The following is a 6,000-nucleotide window of genomic DNA, read 5'->3' as shown; positions in this document are numbered from 1 at the left end:
AATATACTAACCCCTCGCCGTAAAACAAGTATAGTTTCCTTAAAACATACTACGTAAGTATGTAAACAATAATACAACAGCATTATAACCAGAAATATGCCAAGTCATGATATATAAATGCCACAGTAATAAAATCATGTGATAATCAAGTATAGCTAAATGCTCATCCATCTAAGCTAACACACGAGTTTGAACAAATAATTTCTGACACGAACAGGACTGGGTGTAATCAATATGCTCTAGTACTACGATCACGTGAAGACCGGTGCAGAAGCACGGTCACATACAAGTTGGATTGCCTAATGTAATCTACCCGACAGGACTGGCACCTAACTTGGATCCAAGGAGAGCGAATGGTGCGATGTGAACATACACGTGAAGGACTAGTCCTGGCCCTGGGGCGAGTACTAACACTGGTGCAGCAAGATGAGCATGTACATATATGTATGAATGTCATGATAGTAATATCCTAACCATATAACAACATTTATCACATTTAATATCACAATAACGAATAATTGGCAATATAAGCGTAAAAGTGAAGCAACTACGCATTTAGGGAAACTATCAATATGTATAGGTATAAAATAAATTGCCCACTCACATATACGCAATCGAAACGAAGCCTCCTAGCCTTGCTTGACCTCGTACGTCCTCGAGATACGTTTCCCCTATATGTGAAATTACTTATTAACTTAGTTTAATAACACATACACGGAAACTTAAATAAAACCTCCGTAAATTGCTCAAACATAGGGTTTGAATACATGAAATTGATCTACTCAACGTCACGGACCTACATAAATTGACAGAAGGTTAATCAGAGGTCAGACGTGCTGCCACAAGTGGCTGCACTGGCAGCCAAGTGCTACACGCGCCGACCATGCTGAGCTCTCCACGCACGCCCACGTGCCTACGAGTACGGCTGTACTCGTCTTCCTCATAAGCTCCTGCGTTTTGCAGGTTGAAGGTCCAACTTCCAGAGCTCTTAACAAGCTTGATTCTCAACCAAAAACAATTCTACAAAGACCAAATTAAAGCTAGGAATGTAATGAATCGATCCATATTCACAGAAAGTTCAAATGTGGTATGTGTTGACCAGGAATTTGGCCTAAAAGTGGCCAAATGACCACGGATCCAAATTTCCAAAAATCTAGGAATTCTTCCCAACTTTGAAGGCTAATTTCTAGTTCGATTCTTAACCATTTTCAGTGATACAAAAACGAATATAAAGCTAGAACTGTAGCGAACAAGGCTATACCTATTAGAAGCTCAGTTGTGGTCTGTGTTGGTCGGGGAAATGGTTTGAAAGTGGCCTGATGGCCACGGTTCTCCTCCAAAAATCTAGGGAGTTTCTTTCTTCTAATCTTTTCTGCATCAAATCGTCAACAAGAAAAACCTATAACCTAGTGATTGTTGCAGGACAACAAAAAGGTATAAGAAAGAGGGTTCCCATGGCCTACCTTGATCAGAAAATGAAGTTTCGCTAGAAAAGGAAAGTGAGCAGTGGCAGTGGTCATTGACAGTGTAAGTCCTAGTTCTTAGGCTGAGAAACTCGCATATCTCATCGGAACAACCGTGCTAGTAGTGGTGATGGTAATGTGGAGTGTCAAAGGTGGAGGAACTCGCCGAAGCGATGTTTTTGTGGTGGTGGTGTCTCTGTGGTTGTTCACTGAAAGAGAGAAAACCTTCTAATTTCTGATTGGGTGCAAGGTTGAGGGAAAAACAATTTGATTGGTGGAGAGGAAAAGAAGGAAAAAGCAAAAGTTTGATGGGTGTGAAAGAAGGGATTGGATACCTTTTAGGGATTGGATGGATTTGTACAATTTTTAATGTACAAATGTGTCCTTTCGACAATGTTTCAACACCGTAAATTCGTACGCGCGTGTACAAAATTACTTGTGACTAACATACTTTAATGGAGCGTAACTTTTTCGTTACAGATCCGATTCGAGTCTAACATGTGCTCACACATTTGTAGCGACGAGTACTATTTTAGTACAAAACCAAGAAAATGAATCTGAAAGCCGAAAACCACCTCCATGTCAAATTCCACTTTTGTCCAAAAAAGGTATGATCGTCAAATTACACCAACAAAAAGAAAATTACAGTGAAAAGTAGGGATGGGTCGTCACATTAATCCATAAAAATTGAAGATTGAAAACACATATAAACTAAGGATAGGGTGCTTACATTAGGTCTCAATAAAAAAACCCAACAGGAAATAAAACCTAATTAAGTCCAAATACATAACTTATTAAAAAAAAAATTTAATATTGTTATACAAAACTTAAATTTAAAACTACTATTTCGATGGTCCTGATCCATTCCGCAAGACTTCATAATGCCACCGATTGTAACCTCCCTCCAACGCATCATCCATCAACTTCATCAACTGTTCATTCGTATCATCATCAAGAGTATACTTACACTGTTACACATATATGCAAATAATTAATTCCAACATATAACTAAAAATTTCACAAACTTAATTATTGATCCATCAACAATATACTTACTAATAGTTCATCCATCACAGCCTTCTTCACATTCCCAGGCACATCTTTCCAAGAACGCCACTCAGCAGTGGGACAATTATTCCCTGTGGCTACAGCAATCGCATACGCGAACCCAAAATGTTGCCTCACATCATGCGGGTTAGCGTTGCGCACATTCTCATCCTTGTTTTTATCCGCCATCCCAGCACGAACAGAATTGTGAAGAATAAGGAGAACATAATTGTAAAGAATAAGGACAACAACATATTTATAGGAAGGTTAGGGCCTTTGCGCGACGAAGGCTTTGTCGCGCAAACATCTATATTAAATGCGATATTGATTCCTCTGATTCACCTGCAGTAAATGGTCAAAACTGACAGGAACTTGCGTGATGAATCCTTGGTTATGCAAATGTCCCATTTTCGTCGCGCAAGTTTTTCGTGCAAAAAACAATTACCCCGTGTTTTCTTGCTAATTTTACGCGGCGACAACAAGTATTTGTTGCACATATAAACCAAGGATAGGGTGCTTACATTAGGCCTTACCAAGTTGATTGCCCACTACATGAACGCCCAAGGATTTGTATACGAGTGTAGTTCATTGGCAGGCAGTGTTGGTACCAGCTTGTAGCATTGGCAGTTGTCGCACTTTTGTACTAATTCCTTAACATCTTGATGCATATTAGGCTAGTAATAACCTGCATTAAGAGCCTTTTGTGCTAAGGATTGGCCTCTGGAGTGATTACCACAAACGCCTTAATGGATTAAACTTAGAACCTTTAGGTTGTCGGGATGTGCTAGGCAGCAAATATGTGGTCCAGTGTATCATCTTCGGACGAGAATGTCGTTCCACATGTAGTAGTATGTTGCCTTCGTTTGGAGTTTTCTATACTCCAATCTTTCCATGGAAAGTGTGCCATTGACCAGGTAGTCTATAATGGAATCTTGCCAGTTTAGAGTTGTATTAACCTGTGACACTTCGGTTGCTGGCTCTGTCTCTATGCTTGGTTTGCCCAGATACTCCACCAAAATAGAGTGTTTGAGTTGTTGGTCGAGGGCAGATCCTAGGCTTGCTAGTATGTCCGTGTGAGCATTGTCTACTTGCAGAACTTGAGTGAGAGTGTAAGTCTGAAATGCCTTAAGTTGCTTTCGTACCTTCTCTAGGTATTGCACCATCTTCAGATATTTTTCCGCGTACTCCCCAGTAGTTTGACTGGTAATTAGCTGGGAATTGGAATAAATTGCAAGCTTTCTCATTGCCAAGTCTTTTGTCATTCGGAGGCCTGCTAGTAAGGCTTTGTACTCTGCTTCATTGTTGGATGCTTTGAAGCCTAGAGTGATCGCCTGCTTGAGCATTGAACCATTAGGGTTGACAAGGACCATGCTTGCTCCCAAACCATTGTACTTGGATGCGCCGTCAATGTGCAAATGCCAGATGTCTCCATCGGGTAAAGCATGTGTGGCTATGGTGTGCTTGGTTGCTTTTGAGGCATTGTTGGGCCGTGTTGCTGTGTCACTTAGGCTAGGCATGAATTCTGCTATGAAGTTTACGATGTGGTGTTGGTAAACTAAGCTATATTGGCCAAGTTTGAATGCCCATTTCATTACTTGTTAAGAAGCATCAGGACCATGTAGAATTGATCATAGAGGATACTGAGTCATGACGATGACTGTATGGGCTTCACAATATGGTCTAAGCTTCCGAGCCATAACAACTACCGCTAAAATTAATTTATTGATATTTGGATATCTGGTTTTCACATCGAGAAGAGCTTTAGATGTGTAGAATACTTGCAGTTGGGCCCCCAACTCTCTAGTATGAGGGTAAAGCTCACTGCTACTTTTGAGACTACCAAGTAGATGTATAAGTCCTCTATTCCTTCCGGCTTATATAGTAAGGGAGGTGATGTGAGATATTTCTTTAGGTCTTGGAAAGCTCTTTCGCACTCATTATCCCATTTATCTCGATGTGCCCTTTTGATTGCTTTGAAAAAAGGCTTGCATTGATCGGTGGACCGCGAAAAGAAGTGATTGAGCACAGCTGCTTGCCTGGTTAAGTTTTGGATCTCCTTCAAGGTAGTTGTAGACTTCATCTCTAGGATTGCTCGAATCTACTTAGGTTGTTTTTCAATTCCTTGTTGGGTTACTAGGAACCCTAAGAATTTGCCTGAAAATACTTGGAACATGCATTTTGTGGGATTGAGCTTCATCTTGTACTTTCTAAAGTTATCGAAAGTTTTCATCAAGTTACCAATATGGTTTGATCGCTGCTTGCCTTTCACTATGATGTCGTCGACGTAGACCTCTATGGTTACTCCAACTTGCTTATTGAACATCATGTTTACCAGTCATTAACAAGTGGCTCATGTGTTCTTAAAGCCAAAAAGTCATGACTTTGTAGCAGTAGGTGCCTCGCTCAATCATGAATGTAGTTTTCTCCTTGTCGAGCTCGTCCATGGCTATTTGGTTGTAACCGAAGTATGCGCCAAGAAACTGAGCAGTTGGTTCTCGACAGTTGAATATACTAGTAAGTCGATTCGGGGAACTAGACAGGGATCCTTCGGGTATGCTTTGTTGAGGTTAGTGTAGTCCACTTAAACTCTCTACTTGCCCTTCTCTTTCTTCATTACTAGCATGACGTTGGCAAGCCATGCTGAGTATGCTACCTCTTCTCTGAATCCAGCCTTCAGTAGCTTGTTAATTTCTGCTTCAATGATCACTATTCGTTTGGGTGCAAAATTTCTTCTCTTTTTGATCACTAGTTTGGCAGTGGGGTTAACGTGTAGCTTGTGGCAAACTATCTTAGGGTCGATGCTGGGCATGTCAGAAGGTGACCATGCAAAGATGTCACAATTTTTACTAAGGAAATCTGTGTGTTCCTCTTTTTGCCTTCGGGCTCAGTCGTGAGCCGATTCTAGCAGTCTTCTCTGGCTGCTGGGGATCAAGAATGATGTGCTCGGTGTCCTTTTTGGGTTTCCATCCCGTTCCGTCTACTGGCACATTGATTTGGATACCATCTTCTTGATTCATCTACTGTAACTTTTATTTGGTAGCTTCGTCGTCTTTTTGGGCCTTGGTGGCCTCTAAGGGGGTAAATGTCTTCTTTTTTTACTTCTTCAGTACTTGCATAGTGCATCGTCGAGATGTGGCCTGGTCAGACTTGATTTTTCCTACTCCTCCTCCCGGGAAGCGAAATCAGATTTTTTATACTTGACAGAGGTTATGGCTTCCATCTTTATTAACCAAGGTCGCCCTAGAATCCCATTGTAGAAAGACGAGTCTCTTACTATCGTGAACATCTGCTTTGAGACAACTGGTGGTGTTATCACTTCAAGTGTATGTTGCTGATGGCAGTCGAGGTGTGTCCATTGAATCCGGTGAGTACCTCCACTCGGCGTATGATTGTGTTTTTTAGGGCCTATCTTCTGAGTTACTGAGAGCTGAAGTAGGTTAACTGCACTTTCATGGTCACATTATTCTGTCGACTATAACATGGGCTAGTT

This window comes from Malus domestica, chromosome 05 (genome assembly GCF_042453785.1).
Source record: "Malus domestica chromosome 05, GDT2T_hap1".
Classification (NCBI taxonomy): Eukaryota; Viridiplantae; Streptophyta; class Magnoliopsida; order Rosales; family Rosaceae; genus Malus; species Malus domestica.
Note: the sequence above shows the minus strand (reverse complement) of the source record.